The sequence below is a fragment of the Moschus berezovskii genome, chromosome 19, assembly GCF_049115385.1.
Source record: "Moschus berezovskii isolate FMDL1 chromosome 19, NW_MosBer_1.0, whole genome shotgun sequence".
Lineage (NCBI taxonomy): Eukaryota > Metazoa > Chordata > Mammalia > Artiodactyla > Moschidae > Moschus > Moschus berezovskii.
In genome coordinates this window covers 875,554-895,287 of record NC_142478.1, presented here as the reverse complement: position 1 = coordinate 895,287, position 19,734 = coordinate 875,554, and the positions used below count along the sequence as shown (strand labels likewise).

At 50.7% G+C, this 19,734-nt stretch overlaps 1 pseudogene; it reads left to right on the top strand.

Moving 5' to 3' along the window:
- The first annotated feature begins 1,852 nt into the window (after positions 1-1,852).
- LOC129557792 (liprin-alpha-1-like) lies at positions 1,853-18,186 on the top strand (annotated as a pseudogene).
- Positions 18,187-19,734: the final 1,548 nt, after the last annotated feature.

Here is a 19,734-nt window from a genome sequence, read left to right as displayed (position 1 = left end):
CCCTTTCAGAAGCCTCACTGAAGGCTTGTTTGGGGGGGTGAAGGGGGCAGAAGCCTACTTGGAAGACGTGCTCATTCCTAGCGGTGGTGGTTTCTGAAACAGTTTAAACTCTTCGGTCCGACTGTGACCAGTACCTTGCAGGGTCATGTTTGGCGGTGGGCCTGAGCTGTGGGCACGGCCTTCCTTCTCCCGCACCCCACACTCACCTGCCGTCTTTTTGGCAGCCCCTCCCCCCGCCCTGCACCGTTGATGGTGGGCCCGAGCCCAGCCCCCCTGTTACCATGGAGCCCCTTGTGACTGAGTGGGTTCTGGTTCCGGGCTCCTGGGAGACGTGCTGCGGGCAGAGCCTTCGTGCCATTTCTCCTTGAGACAGTGGTGCTGGTGGTCATAGTGTGAGAGCGGTGTGTGTGTGTGAGAGCGGTGTGTGTGTGTGAGAGCGGTGTGTGTGTGTGAGAGCGGTGGGTGTGAGAGCGGTGGTGATAGCTCAGGAGCTGAGGTGTCCTACCGTGAAACAACAGTTGCCTCGAGTGGGGGGGCTGCCCCCATCCGTGAGGATGGGTCGCAGAAGGGCCCGCCTGTGGGCGTTATTCCAGTGCTGCAACCCCAAAGCAAAGGCCAAGACAAGGAAGAATTTGGCCTCGGACGGAGTCCTGGAAGCAGAGTGGCCTGAGGTGAGAGCAGCCGGGGGCTGGGCCCATCAGATTGGCCCTCACCTGGCGAAGCGTTGGGGTTGTGTTTCCTTTTGTGAGCCTGGTTGTGGGCCCTGCCGGGCAGGGCGTTTGACCTTAGTGGGCAGGCTCGACCCCAGCAGGTTGACCTTGTAAGAGGTTGCGCAGGTGCTGTGTGGAGGATGGGCGGGGGCCCACAAGAAGGGAAACACTGGCTGGAGGAGTCTCTGGGGCACGTGGACTGAGCTCGAGAGCCAGTCCTTGAAGCAGAAAGGCTAAGCCCCTTAACGTCTCCCTTCTTACAAAGAAGGGAAACACTGGCTGGAGGAGTCTGTGGGGCAGGTGGACTAAGCTACAGAGATAGTCCTTGAAGCAGAAAGGCTGGGCCCCTTAACGTCCCCTGTCTTACAAAGCACAGACCGGTGTGTCCAGGATTTTAATGACGGGTACCTACTGCTTACGTGTATAACATACACTGTCATAGCTTCACATGTCTACTACATGCCTCTTACAAGTGTAGGGCCCTGTTCTGGGTGCTGAATACTCAGTATATAATAGGGGATACGTAGCCCAGGATTTTTGTATCTGTGCCAAGAAAAACAGAAGAATGAATGACGCCGTGTGGTTCAGTTTGAGCAAGTTCACCACGTGGACGGCCCTGCGTGCACGCAAATTGTGGTAGAATACATATAACATGAGTTTAACATTTTAACCAGTTTATTGAATGACTGTGTGACTTCAGTGGACTCAAGCTAACAGATGGCCTTGGGGTGCCATCAGCCTTTTTCCCAGAGGAACACTCCAAAGCCTGGTGGCCTTGTAGACCTTACCTTTCTTCTTCACTATCCCCAGTGGTTCTAGGTCACTTGTCTCTGTGTCGTTTAAGAATCTCTTCATCCACTTTGTTGTTTGGTTTATGTTTAGGAACGTTTCTCAGACGTCCCTGGGTCTTGAGAAGGCAGGCTTGGATTCTGGGTTCTCCCTGGCCGTGTGCCTGCCAGATCGAGGTGGAGGCTGACGGCCGGTCTGAGTTGTGGTGGTGTGTGTGGTCTTGGGGTCGGCGGACCCCCTCTTCTCTGGGGGGGGGCAGGGAGACCCTTTGTGTGGAGCCTGGAGAGACTTGACAAGGTCAGTCTTCAGTGTCTCATTCTCTTTTTAATTTGTGTTTGCATTTAGTGACTCACCTAATTGTTTTCTAGAAACTTTCAACTTCTACCGAGGAGGTAAATGTATATAGGAAGCAGCTCCTGGAAAGGGAGGAAGAACTCGCCGAGCTCAGAGCCGAGAGGAACAACACCAGGGTCAGTAGGGGGATTCTCACGTGTTGACATTTGCCCCGCTGGGGTCACCGCTGGGCTCCGTGTTGCTGACTTTAAACTCTGTCTGATTTTCAAGTCATTTTTCACATCTTCCCACTGAGCAGACTGGGGTGGATCAGTTGGGGGTTCTCATACCTTGCTTCAATTTATGATGAGAGCTAATGTAATTTTAGTACATTTGAGGGGGAGTTCTCTTCACTTACTTACATTTTTGTCCACGCTACACTTCGTGTGGGATCTTACTTCCCCGACCAGGGATTAAAACCCGTGACCCCTGCAGAAGTGTGGAGTCTTAACTGCTGGGCCACCTGGGAAGTCCACTCTAACTTTAGACTGAACTGGCGGGATTCTGACGTGCCTTAGCATGGTTTCGGCTTTAGAGTGAGGCTGAGAGGAGTTACCGGCCCTGAATGCAAGTATGAGGTTGAAGGTGCTCCTTTGGCCTCGCCCTGCAGCTGCTGCTGGAGCACGTGGAGTACCTGGTTTCCCGGAACGTGCCGTCCCTCCGGATGACGGCGGGCAAGCAGCAGGCGCAGGCCCCAGCCGGCATGACCAGCAAGTTGGAGGTGCTCAGAGTGCTGAAATCGCTCTTTGAATACCACAAGGCCCTGGATGAGAAGGTACCAGCCACCCAGCCTCCGGGATTTGTACACTTGCTGCCTTGTTAGGTGGATGATGCACGTATTTATGTAACTACTTGACGTTTGAGCTTCTTGAATTCTTGTAAATACATTTTTTCTGTAAGAAGTCAGAGTTTTATATGGTTAAAAAGCGTTGCCTGCATACATGCTCAGTCATGTCCGTATCTTTGCGACCCTGTGGACCGTAGCCCACCACACTCCTCTCTTCATGGGGCTTCCCAGGCAAGAATACTGGAGTGGGTGGCCATCTTCTACTCCAGGGGATCTTCCCGACCCAGGGATCGAACCTGCACCACTGAGCCACCTGGGAAGCCCCCAGTTAAAAAGTATTAGTTGGCATAAATGTCTCAAGATTTATTATATTCTGTATATCAATTTGCAGTTAAAAACTGGGCAATAGAATTAATTTAGGATAACATTTTGTTCTCTCAAACTTAGAATTTAAAGCTGTTAACAAGCAGATTTTCTTGATGTTAAGATCAATGAGAGCCATTAAAGATATTCTGTTACAGTAGCCATGTATTAGGGTGAGTATAGAATGAGGAGTGCACTAACGTGTATACACACATCAACTCACAGTGACTCGACCCCTTTTATTTGAGTTGAGAGAGCGGTTACGTATAGGACTCGAAAGGTATCATTTCTTAGAAGAAGAATTAGGTGCTACACATAAAGAGGTAAGTTTGATCGGTCATCATGTAATTTTCAGTTAAGGGTTTGTCCTTTGTATCCTTTCATTTTAAAAAAGTATGAAGGCTGTAGTGGTGGGCATCACATGCCATTTGTCTTTCTGATTGAGGACCCGCCCACCTGGGGTATTTTAATGACTAGCAAACTAGACTTGTGGCTCAGAGCTGCAGGATCTCTTAAGCACCCCTTTGTCCAGGAGAAGAGAAAGTCTGACTCTAATCACCCGGTTCTAATCAGGATGGACAACATCACCAATGCACCATGTAGGTCTGAGCGGCCGTGAGGGTCCTGTGAGCTCCCAGAGTGCAGAAGGCAGCTTTGACCTCGCCGATTTCCCGGAAGTGCTGTGTTCCCTCCCTCCCAAAACAAGGCTGTCTAAGACTTCCTTTCCCCCTCAGAGATCGTCCAGCGGCTCTCTTAGCCACGAGCAAAACCTGGCTGAGATGAGCGAGCTCCAGGAAGTCATAGACAAGCAGTCGCGGGAGCAGAGCCAGATGGAAGAGCGCCTGGCAGCCCTCTCTGCTCACGCGAGAGAGCTGGAGGAGGACCTGGACACGGCCAGGAAGAAACTCCTCAAGTCCGAGGAAGTGAACACGAAACTGGAGCGGGATGTCCGCAAAGTGAGTGACAGCGGCCGTGTCTGTTGCCCTGAGGTGGTTGTGGGTCCCTTGTTCTCCCGGTGATCTCAGCCTCGGGATGGCTGCGTGAGTAAGAGCAGAGCTCTGGCGAGACCACGACAGGCTGCCTCCCCGCCTCTGTGTCGAGGTCTCTGGGGTAGAAGAGGCCTGATCCAGGCGGTCGGTTGGCAGTGGACCAACATGAGGGTAGCTCTTGCGCTGTGCTGCACCTTGGGTGTGGATTCCTCATTTCTACAAGCTCTAGGGGGCCCAGTGTGTTCCTTTTAAAACATTCATTTATCCATTCATTCATTCATTTCTTGGCATGTAGTTGCTTTACACTGCTGGGTCAATTTCTGCTGTACAGCAAACTGAATCAGTTAAATATATATATATATATATATCTACATATATCCTGTTGTTTAGATTTCCTACCCATTTCCTTCACCACAGAGCCCTGAGGAGCCTTCCCTGTGCTGTACACTAGGTCCTTACTCGCTGTTGACTTGATGCGTGGTATCAGCAGTGTATATATGCCAGCCCCAGTCTCCCAGTTCATCCCCCCCCACCTGCCTGTCGAATGTATTCCTGACGATGCTGAAATTCCCTTCTGATTTAGTCAGGCGAGTCTGATGACGTCTGTGGAGCCCATTCTCTCGGAGAGATGGGAGCATGCTGTGTGGGCTCTGCCGAGGCAGCTTGCCTGGCCGTCTTCTCTGGTTTGCTGAGGTTCCGCTTCTTGACAGGGATGTGTGACAGTGATCCCGGCGGTCCGACCAGTCGAGTGGCGTTTGCTCACCCTCAGGTCCTCAGGCCTGAGCTGGGTAACCGCGTAGAATCCTGAAGTTTCTGGTGGTCGTGTCTGCGGGTGTCATGATTTATGAGAAACTACCTAATGGTCATTGTGAAAACAGAAGAATGCTGGGGGTTCAGGCCTCCTTCTGTGAGCCTCACCTCTCCTCTGTACACAGACAGACAGCGCCCACCCTGCCCCACCCCTCCCCCGTGACACCATCTCAGACAGAGCCCCTCCAGCATGTGTTCCAGCAGGTGTACTTGTTTAGTAGCTTGGTGTGAGGAATTCTGTGTGAGAACTCAAAACAGAAATATTTGCACATGTTTGTATAACATTTTCACACTACTCTTTGGCAACAGGAGGAGATTAGGTGGCAGAGTTTAATACGTTGAGAATTCTGGAAAAAGCATTTTTAAGACCTTTCTCTTTTAATGTTAGGACTTGGCCCACATTGGTTACTTAGTGACTGCGGAGAGACCTGAAATGGATTTTGAGCTGGCGGACAGGAGTCTCACCAGCAGCAAGTTCTGGTCCTGATTTGAGCATTTCATACATGTGGTTTAACTCTGCTTGAGAAGGCTGCTTCCAGTTGTGTTACACTTTGACTTCTGTTTCCACTCGTTAATATTCTTACTTTAATTTTGAGGAAATTGCATGAGATTTTTCTAACTTTTACCCGAGGAAATGAGCCTCAGAGCTCCCTCTTGGGTCTGTTGAAGGTCCCTCCCTGTTCTGGGTCAAGTCTGCCTGTATGGTGTAGCAGACAGAGGTCCTGACTTCATGCCACATATCTTCCCTCCTGGAATTCTTGCAATAACAGGGTAGTTTAGTATACTTTTTGTTTGCTGTTTGGGTTTATTATATAGCAAAGAAGCTTGGTAAACCGAGTGGCCGGACAGAACATTCAGACACATGGGTGCCCATCGTGGCCAATGTGACCTTTGAGGTAGGCGCGTTTTTGCTCACGTCCGAGAAAACTGCCACGTCTAGGAGTTTTAATTTTGAGGACGCTAACTTTATGTTTGATTTGAAACTTAGGATTTAGTCCAGCTTTGTTACTCCCTGAGTGTATCGGAGTGTTCCATGATAACGACTTACCTTTTCTCCTCTGCAATACCCGGTACAGGCCATGGCCCAGAAGGAGGACATGGAAAAGAGGATCACTACCCTAGAGAAACGCTCCCTTGCTGCACAGCGCGAAGCTGCCTATGTGCATGACTTCAATGATAAACTTGAAAATGAAATCGCAAATGAGGATTCTATGCATCGACAGGTAATGGCCTTTACTGAACTGTGTCTGACTTTTATAGTATTGAATTACTGAGGCGGGAAGGTAAAGACCTTTTCATGTGACTCCCACGTTGGAAATCAAGTCCCCGTGTAAAGTTCTTATGACCCTGAAACATTGCGTTCAAACGTGTGGATGTCCATCATGGTAAAGCAGCTGTACTGGAAGGAAATACATTTTTTAAAAATCGGGGGTGACTGCAACTTCCAGGTTTGAATTATTTGGGACTTGGTTTAGCCATTTTGTGGAATTCCTCTCCTGACTCTCTTGTTTTACTTGAACATGAATCTGTTGGCTTGTTAGCATTTTTACTGAAAGAGCAAAGAGCAGCAGGGAACTTCAGGGCACCGGGCTGCCTGTTGAGAACTGGGTCACTGTGACAAAAGGCAGGGTTAGAGCTCCGGTCTGATTAGCGTTTGTCCTTTCTATGGTTTGGTGAGCCTTACTCTCTCCTGTTCCCATGTGGTCTCAGATAATCAGGACTTAACCAGGAAAACCAAATCTGGCTTCTCTCAAACAAAGTGAGTCGGGCCGGTGTGTGCCAAAGTGTGTCATTGGCCCCACCACAAAAATAAAACACTAGAAAATCATTGAAATGTATGAGGTGGAATGCATTACGATATACAAAATAGTGGCTGCCAAAGGCAGATCAGAAAATACTGCGTACCATATGCTATTGTTTTCTGAGGGTTTTAAAGCCTCACGTGTCAGTACTGTCCCCACCATGCCTGTGTTATTGGGCCTGGACTGCAGAGCCTCAGACCCGGGCTCCCAGGGGGCAGTGGTTCTGACTCCCATGGTGAGACCCACGGTGAGGCGCCCTCCCCGCTTAGGCAGAGAGCTCAGTGTCTCCCGATCAGGGGTCCACTTCCTTACTTTCAGAACAGCTGCTCAGAGGCTGTTGAGCTCGGGATGCTGTTTATGACTAAACCAGTTCAAAGTAAACTTTTGTTTTGCTTTAAAAATATTTGAATGCCGATGCCTGACTGTGGAAGCTGTGAGAGGTTTTGTTTCCTTGGACTCAAAAATCACTGCAGACGGTGACTACAGCCGTGAGATTAAAAAATGCTTGCCTCTTGGAAAGCTATGACAAACCTAGACAGCATATTGAGAAGTAGAGACATCACTTTGCCGACAAAGGTCCATATAGTCAAAGCTATCGTTTTCCAGTAGTTACGTATGGGTGTGAGAATTGGGCCATAAAGAAGGCTGAGCACTGAAGAATTGATGCTTTCGAACTGTGTTGCTGGAGAAGACTTTGTTTTAACAGAAAATAACCTGTTTTATAATTTTTTATGAAGGAAAATTTCAAACATGCACAAAAGTGGTATAATCATATACCATTTCTCTAGTATAGTATAATAAACACCCATGAGCCAGCAATTAGCCTCAGCAATTTCTAACACAGGGCCAATCTCAAATAGATCATTCTTTTGTCTTCGCTCCATTTTTTTTTATACAGTAGGTCCTAAAACTGCTTTTTAAACCATGAGCTTGATGCTCGTTTTATAAAACACAGACTTGCCAACTTTGTTATTACATTTAAAAATTACTTGAGTTAATTATTTCCAGTTTTTTAATATGAATTTTCATATTGGAAACGACCCTGATGCTGGGAAACATTGAAGGCAGGAAGAAAGTGGGTGACAGAGGATGAGATGGTTGGACGGCATCACCAACTCAGTGGACATGAGTTTGAGCAAGTGTGGGTGTTGGTGATGGACAGGGAAGCCTGGCATGCTGCAGTCCATGGGGTCGCACCGCCAGACATGACTGAGCAAGTGAACTGAACTGCATATGAATTATCATTAGGAGAAAAGCTATGACCAAGCTAGGCAGCATATTAAAAAGCAGAGACAGTACTTTGCCACCAAAGGAACACCTAGTTACAGCTATGGTTTTTCCAGTAGTCATGTATAGATGTGAGAGTTGGACAGTAAAGGAGGCTGAGCACCAAAGAATCGATGCTTTTGAACTGAGGTGTTGGAGAAGACTTGAGAGTCCCCTGGACTGCATGGAGATCAAACCAATCAATCCTAAAGGAAATCAGTCCTGAATATGGATTGGAAGGACTGATGCTGAGGCTGAAGGTTCAATACTTTGGCCACCTGATGCGAAGAACTGACAGATTGGAAAAGACCCTGATGCTAGGAAAGATCGAAGGCAGGAGGAGAAGGTGCGACAGAGGACGAGACGGTTGGATGGCATCACTGACCCGATGGACGTGAGTTTGAGCAACTTCTGGGAGATAGTGAAGGACAGGGAAGCCTGGCATGCTGCAGTCCATGGGGTCACAAAGAGTCAGACATGACTGAACAACAGCAATCATTACAAAGAATTCAAGTGATGTTGCATGTAAAGAAAAATATGTGAACGTCTGTCTCCACTGGCTGTTTTCCCAAAATGAATTTTCTCACCTTTTGCTTTATAACTTGAATTCATTTTACCCCCTTAAACCAGACTCAAGCTTCTGTTTATGTACTGGGAATTTCCTCTACCAACGTGTGTGTAAGCCGATCCCCTTTAAAGTCTTCTTGTTTCTGAGTGTAAATCTGCTTGCTCCCCGAGCTCCTCCGACACGTAATGGCTGGTGACACTAAGGTCCCCCGGGTGCTCAGCCAAAGAGAAGCGTTGGGAGTGACCTTTGACAAGTGAAGCCCCTGACTCTCTCTGCACCTGCCCGTCTGCTGTGGTGATGCTCAAGAGCCCACCAGAGGTGGCCATGGGAGGGGACTGCCTCGGGAACCAGGGCACAGGCTGCTCACGTCATGGTTCCCCGGTGCTTTTAAAAGAAGGACCGTACTTTGCTCTTGAAGTTTATGAGTTTTTGTTTTTCCTGTTGTAGGCAAGGCAGGGAGACAACGTGAAGGAAGAACACAATAAACCCTTATCAGATACCGTGGATAAGCTTGTGTCCGAATCAGATGAGAGGCTTCAACTTCATCTGAAGGAGAGAACGGCTGCTCTGGAGGATAAGGTGAGCCAGCCCCATGGCCCCTTTACAAAGAGGCACATCTGGCGTGGTCTGTGTGTGGGGAAAAGCTCCAGGATAGGAGTTGGAAAACTGTTCCCAAGAGGGCCCCAGAGTGAATGTCTTTACTGGTTACGAATAATTGAGTAGCAGCATTTCATGCTAGTCAGTAAGCGTGACAGCATCCACAGGCAGTGTGTAAAGGAACAGACGTAGATGTGTGCCCACAACCCTTACAGAAAGCATCAGTGAGCCGGATCCACCGATGGCCCCAGGGTTAGCAGCCGCCGTGCTAGAACTTTCTTCTCGGTCCACCCTCACCCCTTCGTTTCTTTCTTAGAAGTTAATTTCTGGGGCTTTGCTGGCAGCCCAGTGGTTGAGAGCCCCCGGGGAGCTGTCCTGCGGGGCGGGGCACACCGCCTGCTTGCAGAGAGCTGGAGACCAGGCAGGAAGGGGGACAGGAGAGGCCGCTCCCAGGGAACTTTCAGAGACCGGCAGCAGGTGCTGCAGGGAGCCCTGGAGGAGGAATCTGCTGGTTCCCATTGTGCGATTTGAAGGCGCGGGAAGGGAGAGGATGTGCTGACCGGGCTGATGGGGGTGAAGCTGGAGCAGAGCAGGAATGATGTCAGGTGGTCCTGGAGCCAGCGAAGGGGGTGGCCCTGCCCTGGGGAGGGGTCGTGATGAAGACAGGGGGCGAGGGCACTGGCCCCGGGGGACAGGGAGCCGGCCAGCCAGCATCTCGCGGCTGCCCCTCAGTTGCTTTGAGGTCATGTCTGGGAAAAGAAGGCAGGACCTGGGTGACAGTGGGGCAGGGGGGACATTTGCGGAGAGAAGGGTGTGAGGTGTGAGAGCGGGAGGGCGGCACGGGGCCCCGCATGCACGCTCCCGTGCGTCTCTGATGACAGAGCCGCCCTTGCGGTGCGAGGGGCCGCCACCCAGAACAACCGAGGGCCTGTGCCCTGAGAGGAGAGCTGCGGCGGGGCTGGCCCTCCTGTCCCCTGGCTGCCCCTGCTCGCTCCTGTCTGTGGGTGTTGAGACCAGCCTGGAAAACAGAGGGCTGGGAACCTGAGAGGACGGCCCTCCTCGGTGAACCAGTACAAGTGATGACAGCTGAGGTGGACCCAGCGGCTGCGGAGCTGAAGAATTGCTTTTCCTTATTTTCCTTCAGCCTGGCTGATGGGGGCATGGATGTATCTTCTTAATGTTTGGTTTTTGTCTCTGACTCCATCAGCCCTCCCTTGTGAATAACCTCATAGCTTTGCCTTCTGTCCACGCTAAGACCTGAGTGTCACCAGGCCATATGGGAGCTGAATTCTCCTCCTGCCCGTTTCTTCAGTACTGCTCGCTTAAGAGATGGCAGTGTCTCCTAAGCATGGCCCATTTATCCTCAGTCAGGGCTTCCATGTAAAACTGTGTTCAGTTCCTGATAGACTTGAGCTGCCCTGAATGTCGCTGACGAGACGTGGTCCTCTCGTGCCCAGGTGCAGACCCTGAAGGAACAGGGCTGGGAGCGCGTGCAGCAAGCCAGCATGCTGGCCAACGTGGCCCAGGCGTTTGAGAGTGACGAGGGCGTGTCCTACGGCAAGGGCGACAGGGTCAACCTCTTCAGCTCGGCCACTCAGCTGTCCCCCAGCGGGCAGGACGATGCCGAGACTCTGACTGTGATGCTTCAGGAGCAGCTGGACGCCATCAACGAAGAGATCCGGTGGGTGCGCCTGATCCCAGCTCCCCGGAAACTCGGTTTCTCTGAGGAGCTGTCTTCTCCTTAGAGAAGTCTGAGTGTTCCATAGTACGAAAACTGACTTCAGGTCTGCCTCAAGAATTTTCAGTTCCGAGATTGCCCTTGATTGTAGAGCTTAGTCAGCCAGGGCGTTCTGTCCACAGTGTGGTGTCAGCACTCTGTGGGGGGCGTTGTCGGGTGTCCCCCCCCCCCCAGCTCTGAGCCCCAAGATGGGTGAGGTGCCGAGGCGGTATCCCCTGTGGCCCGTGCAGCCTCCAGCACTGAGGGCGCGCCCTCACGTGTCGCTCAGAGCCTCCCACGTTCAGGTGAAAAGCCGCCCGGATCAGCAAAGCTGGGGTTTTATGGTTGGCAGATTCCCACTCAGATCTGCATTTTCCTTTTTCACTTAATACAGTGTGAAGATTGGCTTGTTGGAAGACAGTGGTCCAAGAACATGTGTTTGAGTTTTTCTCATCACATCAGTATATTTAAGATGTTTTCTTTAGACACCATCTTGGCAGTTATAACATTTTACAAAAGGGGATAGAATCCAAAGGCCTGCCTCGTGGTGAGCAGGGGGCCCTGGGTCTGGGTACAGCCAGGTGGCTGGGGGCCCCGAGGCCTGCCTGGTGCCACACCCGCACAGCGGTTCCCCTGTCCCGAGTCCACGTTCAGAGTGGCCACAGGCCGGTGACCCTGCACAGGACCCGGCAGAGCTGCTGCTCAGGTTGTTCTCGTCACATCAGCTGAGGCCGAGGTGCCTGTTCCTGTTGGCTAAGCGTGGGGGGCCCGGGGGAAAGGCAGAGGGTGAACGGCACAACCGGCAAATGCAGGTGGTGCCGCCTGCACTTTTGACGCCATAGACAGACTGCCTTGTGGGCCGTGTTTGAGCACAGATGAGCTCAAGAAGATTGTCTTTCCCCGTTCCCGCAGGAAATATGGAACACCCGGTTATATATTAATATTCTTATTTTTACAGCACGTTGTCAGGTGAAAGTGATTTTTCCTTATGCAACTAGTTGACTTGATGTAAATGGTAAATTCTGTCCATCAACTTGTTATCAACAGTGAAAAACTTCCAAGGTGTATAAGCAGAAGTGATACTGGAGAGTTTAGTTCCTGTAAGAATCTTATATTTTAATTTGAAAATCCTTTTATTTGCATAATCGAGTATTTAAACTGCTGTATAACATCCTCCATGACACATTAGGGCAGAAGAGCAGTAACCGTGAATTCTAGGTTAATGCGGCACATTGACATGAATCCAGAAACACACAAAGCTCTGGGAGAACTTCATCAAGTGATGTGTTTGTACATATACAACCTCACAAAAGAAAAAGATCAACTCAGCACTTCATCTGGTCTGGAGGCTTGTGTTTAGAAACTCCAGCTTGTTCGTGCATCGCTGTTTTGATTGTACAGAGTTCCCGATTCCCAGTGGGAAAGACTTGAGGCACTGACATGCATCTCTGCCCTGAGAGCAGGGAAAAGGTAAAGGTTGTCAACTTCAGGTATCGCCTCACAGGGAGAGAGTCGCCACCCAGGCCCCTTCAGAATGTTAGAGTAAATAAGGGAAATCAAACGTGAATGATCAGGGGCCACTTTGTAAGACTCAGTGCTAAGTTATTCTAAGTTTGAGAATATTCAAAAGAGGGAAAGTTGAACCTTTTTGCTGAGATGTTAATTGAGCCGCTGTTCCTGGAATTTGCTAATCGTGACACAGAATGCCAGCCCAAATGTGTTGTCGAGACACACTCCTCTGCTGCCAAAGGTGGGTGACGGGTTTTATTCTATTTTAGGTTGATCGAAGGGAAGAACACGGAGCAGCCGGCCGAGGAGACTGAGAGCGGCGTGGACAGGGGGAGCTTAGGCAACCTCCGTCGTTGTAAAACATTGAGCTCCCTCAACCTGTATCCGGCCTCCTCGCTTGCCGGCTCCTGCTCGCCCAGCAGTGGGAGCACCGAGCCCCAAAGGAGGCACTCCAAGCCCCAAAGGAGGCGGCACAGCCAAAGGAGGCGGCACAGCCCTCGGAGGAAAGTAAACAAGCTGGGCATCAGGACTGGGGTATGTGTCTGCCTCCTCCCTGCCTCATGCCTCCCCCAGCACACTGGTTTTCTTTGGTTTGTTTGTCTTTTCTCTTTTTACCCAGAAGAAAATCAGATACATTTGCTACGCTCAGAGGTCTAAGATTTTTAAAACTGCCTAGTCTGTAATCACTCCATAATGGCACGGTGACAAATTAGTCTTGATATTTGGATCACTGGCTTAGCATGTCATCATGAACTCAGCCAGAGCCTGCCTCTGTAACATTGGGCCTGGCCTGTGCTGGGCACAGCAGCTGCAGGGAAGTTTCTGTTCTCAGGGAGCAGACAGCTTCGTGAAAGTAACCATGGGTAGCTCTTATGGCCTGTCAAAACCATGCCGCACATTTTCCACTGGGGATGCCTGGCTGCAGGGTGCAGGGCATGCGGTGGGAACAAAACCCAAGAATCTCAACTGATCTGCTTGCTGACGGGCCTGGCCGCGCGCTCAGGCCAGCTCTGCGTGTGAAACCAGGTTAAAAGCCGGGGGCCCCAGGGCCCCAGGGAAGAAGTCGGGCTTCCTCACTCTTCCGAGTCAAAAAACAGGATGACGTCCTAGGGCTTTTGGCGACAGAGTGTGTGGCACTAAAGCACATGTCCCAGCTTGCTTCCATGTTTAGCTTAGGTTTCGTGAGTGCATTGCTGTTTACCCCATAAAGTCATGTGTACAACACTCTGCTTTGTAACTGCACTTGCATTATCACCTTTTTCCGTTACCACCCATTTCATGTTAGCTATATTGTTAGTCAGCATATAATTAAATTCACTGTGAATCATTTTAGCGGCATGTGAAGTGGTAACTAGTCTGTATTGTGGTCTTTTGACACGCTGTTTTTATCATTTGCATCATTGGCTAAGTAGTTGATATTTAAAATTCTTTGACGATTTCTCTGTGGTTTCATGCTTGATTTCTTTCCGAGTATTTGTAAAAGAACAGTTGTGTGTATGTTTTCCTTGATGTTGGAGTTCTCTGACGGTGTGTCTGCTTTCGTCATTGGTTTTGATTTCCTGTCTCATCCTGCTGTCTGCTTAGTCGTTGTCAATGGGACAACGGTCAGTCAGTCGTCGTCAATCAGCTGTAGTTTGCCCACCCATCTCCCCTCCCCCGTCCTCCCACTTGCTCTGGTCATAGCGGTGCTGTGCTCCACAGCGTGTGTCCCCTTAGTCGGGTTTGTGCTTTGTCTTCATGTCTCATTAAATGGTATGTTTCCCCCATAGCAGTAAGTTTGGATTAGCGTATCACTATGCAGTTACAGGAGAAGGCAATGGCACCCCGCTCCAGTACTCCCGCCTGGAAAATCCCATGGACGGAGGAGCCTGGTAGGCTTCAGTCCATGGGGTCGCGAAGAGTCGGACACGACTGAGCGACTCCACTTTCCCTTTTCACTTTCATGCATTGGAGAAGGAAATGGCGACCCACTCCAGTGTTCTTGCCTGGAGAATCCCAGGGACCGGGGAGCCTGGTGGGCTGCCATCTATGGGGTCACACAGTGTGGACATGACTGAAGCGACTTAGCAGCAGCAGCATGCAGTTACAAGCATAATGTAGATGGATCCTAAACTACATAACATGTGTAATTCATAAATGAGATGATCCTTACATAAAGAAATGACTCTCTTAAGTGTAGATTTAATGGACTTTTGACACAATATCCTTTCTGTGTTGGTGCTTGTATTTAAGACTCAACCTCATCAGCTTTAGCACAGTTAATGTCTCTCTTAGACTCTTTAAAAAAAGTATCTTCTGTGGTTAATAAAATGTAAAGACTGCACCTGCTATTATGCTAGCTTTCATTCTTACATATTTTCACAGGAACCTGCTTTAATGAATTTATTTTGAGAAGTTTTAAATCAAATTCTATGTAAGGATTTTACATTAATGTCCAGTAAGTGGTTAGATTTGTTCAATGTTGAAATAGGTATTATGGTAACTTCCTCATCAGTTAAATTGCTAATTTAATGTTGAACATGTTTTTTGTTGAGAGAAACTAACTTATAGAGAAGTTTGGCTGAGAATAGACAACTGTTAAGGCCCTTTATTGTACAGAATGCTGTGGTTTATTAAATCATGATGTTGCAATGGAATTGTATCTTCTGAGTAATAATTGATAGTGTTTCTCTAGTAAATCTTCAATAGCTTATTTAATTTCTGTGGTCAAAAAAAAATGTTCTGTTTCCAGTTACATGTTCTCTAAATCTTCATCTCACTTATATGTTTGCAGTCTTTTTTGCTTTACTGTCTTTGCCTATACTGATTCTTGGATTTTTTAGCTTCAGAGTCACAATAAATCTGGTTTGTCTTCATTTCTTTGCATGCATCTATCAGCCTAGTGATTTAAGGTAGCATCGTTGAAAGGTAAACTACTTAGTACTTTAGCATGCCTTTGTTTCTCTGTGAAGTATTAAATAGTCCTTATCGTTTAACGTGAATGAACACTATGTGGTTATGTACTGGTGAATAACTGACGTTTTAATGGAAGTAATGAAACTCACCCACCACGTAAAATATGCTGATGATTCTGTTGGAAATAGGTCATTCGTTGGGACAGTTGTAACAGTTTGCCTTTCTCCCACTTGTCTGCGCCTTCTAATCTTCTCATGCTTATTTATAATAGACATAGTATTATTGGTTATTTTTAAAATTTTCTTTACTTACATTTTTGGCCATGCTGCACAGCTTATGGGATCTTAGTTCGGCAACCAGGGATCAGAGCAATGTCCTGGCAGTGAAAGTGCCAAGTCCTAACCTCTGGACCACCATGGAATTTCCGCTCAGTGTTTTCTTAAAAGACATGACTGTCAAATTTTCTTAAAAGACATAGATGTTAGATTTGCGGGAAGCCAATTTGCTGACGGTGGGGAGCAGTGTGCAGGAGACTCTGTGCGCCGGGCACCATGTCGAGTGCTTTCCGAGTCTGTCATCTCATCCCGCAGACACCCAGGTGAGGGCCAGGCTGCTGTTATCCCCATTCAGCAGACATGGACACTGAGGCTGAGAGAGGCTGGGCACCGTGCCCAGGCTGGCACACGCAGCAGTGCGGTGCGGACTGCTCTGATCAGAGCCTGGATGTGTACCCGTGGTCCCGTCCAGCCCGCTTTCCTCCTGAGGCTCTCGTGTCCATCACGGCATCCCTGATGGAGGGAGCATCAGGAGGGAGCTCGGTGCCGCTCCCCTCAGTCACTTGGATGAGCCCCTGTTGTTGGAGTCCAGTGCCCCGAGGGCTGGCCTTCCTTTTCCCTCTCCCGCTCCCAGCCCGCTGACCGAGCACTCCTAGCGCCTTCCCGCAGGTCTCGGGCAGCCGCACTCCAGTTCAGGCAGCTCAGTGCCCGGGAGCCCTTCTGCTGGGCACAGCAGGGCAGCGCCGTCACCCTGGGGTTGGTGGCCTGGGTGTGCCGCTCTGTCAAACCTCAACATGGATCAGCAATAGGGCCCCATATGTCCCCTCCCCTTTGCACCTAACTCACATCTCCCTCCCCATTCCTCTGCTCTAGGTTGACACAAGATCACCTCTTAGTGAGGCCTAGGGGTGCTGTATGGAAACCACAGCGAGCGAGTTACACTCGCACTGCGTGTGAGCACTTCAGGGTGTAGCCCCCAGTCTGTGTGTTCCCGAGAAATACAAGCCAGACCCGTGGTGTTCACATGGAGGGGTTAGGTACCTTTTCTGTGTTTCTCTGGTCGGGATGGGTTCCAGTAACCTGAATCGTCACTACAAATGATCTTGGGTGCTGGCACAAGCGGTGTCCTTTCCTCCTTCAAACAGAAAGGTCTGGACGGCTTTGCTGAGAGGTTTCTTACTCTTGCAACTGGTGCTTCTGAGCAGCATCTGGCGATGAGCACAGTCCTTTCATCAGGGCAGTTCATGCCATGCAGGGTTCACGGTGCTGGCATCGTTCTGCCCTCCTGCCCGGCAGGGCCATCTGGTTGTTGGATTCCAGGGAGGGCAGAGCCCGGCTACAGGGAGGCTCTGGTCCGGGGTCTCTGCACTCAGTTGGGTGCTCTCGCTGCTCCACAGCCCTGCCTCTCTTGAACAAGACAGTCCTTTAAGATGGCATTAAGCTATAACAAGGGTTTATTTTGTACTTGGGGGAAAGCATAGCTAATAGATTTTCAAATAAGTTTCTGGTTATAATGTAAAACCTGTGAGATTGCCTTTTACGACAGTCTTTTGTTACCCAATCTTACACTTACCTCATTCCCTCAGCTGCCAACTATCCAGGAAGAGGTAGGAGACATCAAAGGCAAAACCTCGACCCCTGCCTCACCGCAGTCCCTTCGACTGGACCGGCTGCACACGGGGGCACTGCACACAGCCAGCCACGAGGCCATCAGGGACACCTGCAAGTAAGGGGCCTGCACGCCTCGGCATCAGTTTCAGGAGCCCTGCGCCTCTTGTCTTGAAAGAGTTGCAAGGATGATTTGACAGGAATCCCACTGGGTTCGGTGCCTGTGTTTAGTGGTGGACTTCTGGTGCTGGGGGAGGAGAGCTCAGTGATTTTAGGAAACGTCCGTCTCGACAGACTGACTCCTGTGGGAGCTTTCTTCCTGCTTTTGCTAGAGGTCTGCCCGGCCCGGGGCGCGCTCCCGACGGTGGCGGCCCCTTGCCTCTCGGGTTCACTCTTGAGGGTCCCTCCCTTTTCCTCAAGGGTCTCGTCTCAGGAGACTGTGTCCACTCCCGTGACTGACACTGTCCTCATTCAGACCACCACCTGCTGAGCTCCCGTCCTGAGCCCGGCAGCACTCGATGGAGGGCACGTGTGGTCACCTGACCAGCAACCCTGCACGGTTTCCGTCGCTCTCCTGCCACGGCCAGGGGCGGTCACCGTGCGGGAGGCAGGGGGACTGCCCAGAGCGGGGGAGCTCGCCTTCTCTGGGAGTGTCGTCACCTGCCGAGCAGCGACCCTGAGGGAAGGTCAGAGCACCCTCTGCACCAGCTGGCCTGGAGTCAAGCCCTCCTTGGGCGAGAGCTAGAGGCAGGGAATCGCAGCTTCCCAAGGTGGTTGTCTGTGGCCGGGAGCCTGCATTGCTCGTGTGGAGTGTGCTTGGTGAAGGAGACTCCATGGTCTGCTGCGAGGTTGAGGCGCGGGTGTTGCTGGGGGCCCAGTTCTATCAGTAGGTCCGGTGGACGGGTGTGTGTTTGCACAAAGGTGCCGGATAACGGTCGTTTTCTCTCCCCGAAGCTCGACAGGCTCCCAGAACAGCTCCGGGAGCAACCCCAGCAGCAACAGCAGCAGCCAGGACTCGCCGCACAAAGCGGCAAGAAACAAAAGCATCAGGTACTCCATCAGCCGCATATTTCAAAAGAAGTAAAAGGGCCGGCCCGGACACCCCAGCAAGGAGGCATTAGGACCAGGTGGGTGCTTCACCATTCAGAGTTAGGGGGCCTGCAGGCATGTCCCTTCTGTGTCTCCCCCGTCATCCCCACGAGGCACCTGTCACTCACGCTGGGGGTCCTCCTGGGAGCAGGAGCGGAGGAGGCGTCTGTCTTCTCGGTGGGTCTGAGATGATCTGATGAGTTAATGAGTGGTTGGGTGGATGGATGGATGAATTCGTCAGTGGATGGGTGGATGGATTAGTGAGTGGATGGATGGATGAACAGATGGCTGGCTGGATGGGTGGGTGAAGGGAGCGTGGCATGAATAAAGCAGATGTTTATACCCCAATGTTAGAAACATATTCTGTGAAATTGCTTGAGTAGGAGCTGGGCAATGATTGTTTCCTCCAGAACAGTGACAGGTGTTTGGAAACGGCTAAGTGCTCATCAGTGAGGGGTGAGGTACAATCTGTGGACAGCCCACAAGGAACAGCCCCCTCCTTCCTGCCGCCGTCCCCACCCCCAGGAGCCCATCAGGGGCTCTGCCCATGGCCCCCGTCCCACCCCACAGCCTCACAGGTCCCCCTGGGGGCTCCTCAGCACACAGTGTCATCACCAGACCCCCACCTCGCTCGGCGCCATCTCCTGGAGGACAGGGTGTGTTCCTGCCTCTCCAGCCAGATATTTGCTGAGTGTTTTGTTTGTGCTGGGTGTGGGATGTACAGGGGTAAGTAAAGCAGATGTGGTCTGGAGCACAGTTAAGGGACAAGAGGGGAAAAGGAGCAGGTTATTACATCTCTCCCTGTTATTCAGAAATACAGCGCTGCGAGGGATGCTGCATTGACTGTGTACCAGATGCTGCGCGTGCCCCTCACCAAGCAGGGGTTGCCACCTCCCGATTTACAGAGGAGACATGGCCCCGCGGTTAGGGAGTGGTGAGGCAGGTTCACACCCACGCAGCGGGACCGGGCACTTTGCCGAACCCCAGCCGCCTCTCCAGTGGATGCAGCAGGAATGAGATGGTTTTGTGGCATCACTGATTCAATGGACGTGCATTTAAGCCAACTCCAGGAGATAGTGAAGGACAGGAAAGCCTGGAGTGCTGCCGTCCATGGAGCGGCAAAGATTCGGACACAACTGAGCGACTGAACTAAAACCTGAGTGTGTGCTGAACTGCTTCAGTCGTGTCTGACACTCTGCAAGCCCAGGGACTGTCGCCCACTAGCTCCTCTGTCCAGGGGATTCTCCAGGCAAGAATACTGGAGTGGGTTGTCATGCCCTCCTCCAGGGCATCTTCTTGACCCAGGGATCAAACCCACGTCTCTTGTTATCTCTTGCATTGGCAGGCAGGATCTTTAGCACGAACGCCACCTGGAAAGCCCCAGTGAACGTTGACAACTAGGAAATGCAGAAAATAAGGGCTGCTCCTAAGTTAAACCAGAAGAGCAGCGAGCACAGATTGTAAAGAGGGAAACGCAGGATGAGCGACAGCAGTACTGATGGAAACAAGCAGGGATGCACTCACCCACATGAAGAGAATACCTGTGCCATTCGGAAGAGGAGCCCGTCAGCCCTCGAGGGACAGTAGAACCGGAACGGAAACCGAGGCCGTGGTCAGCAGTGCCCAC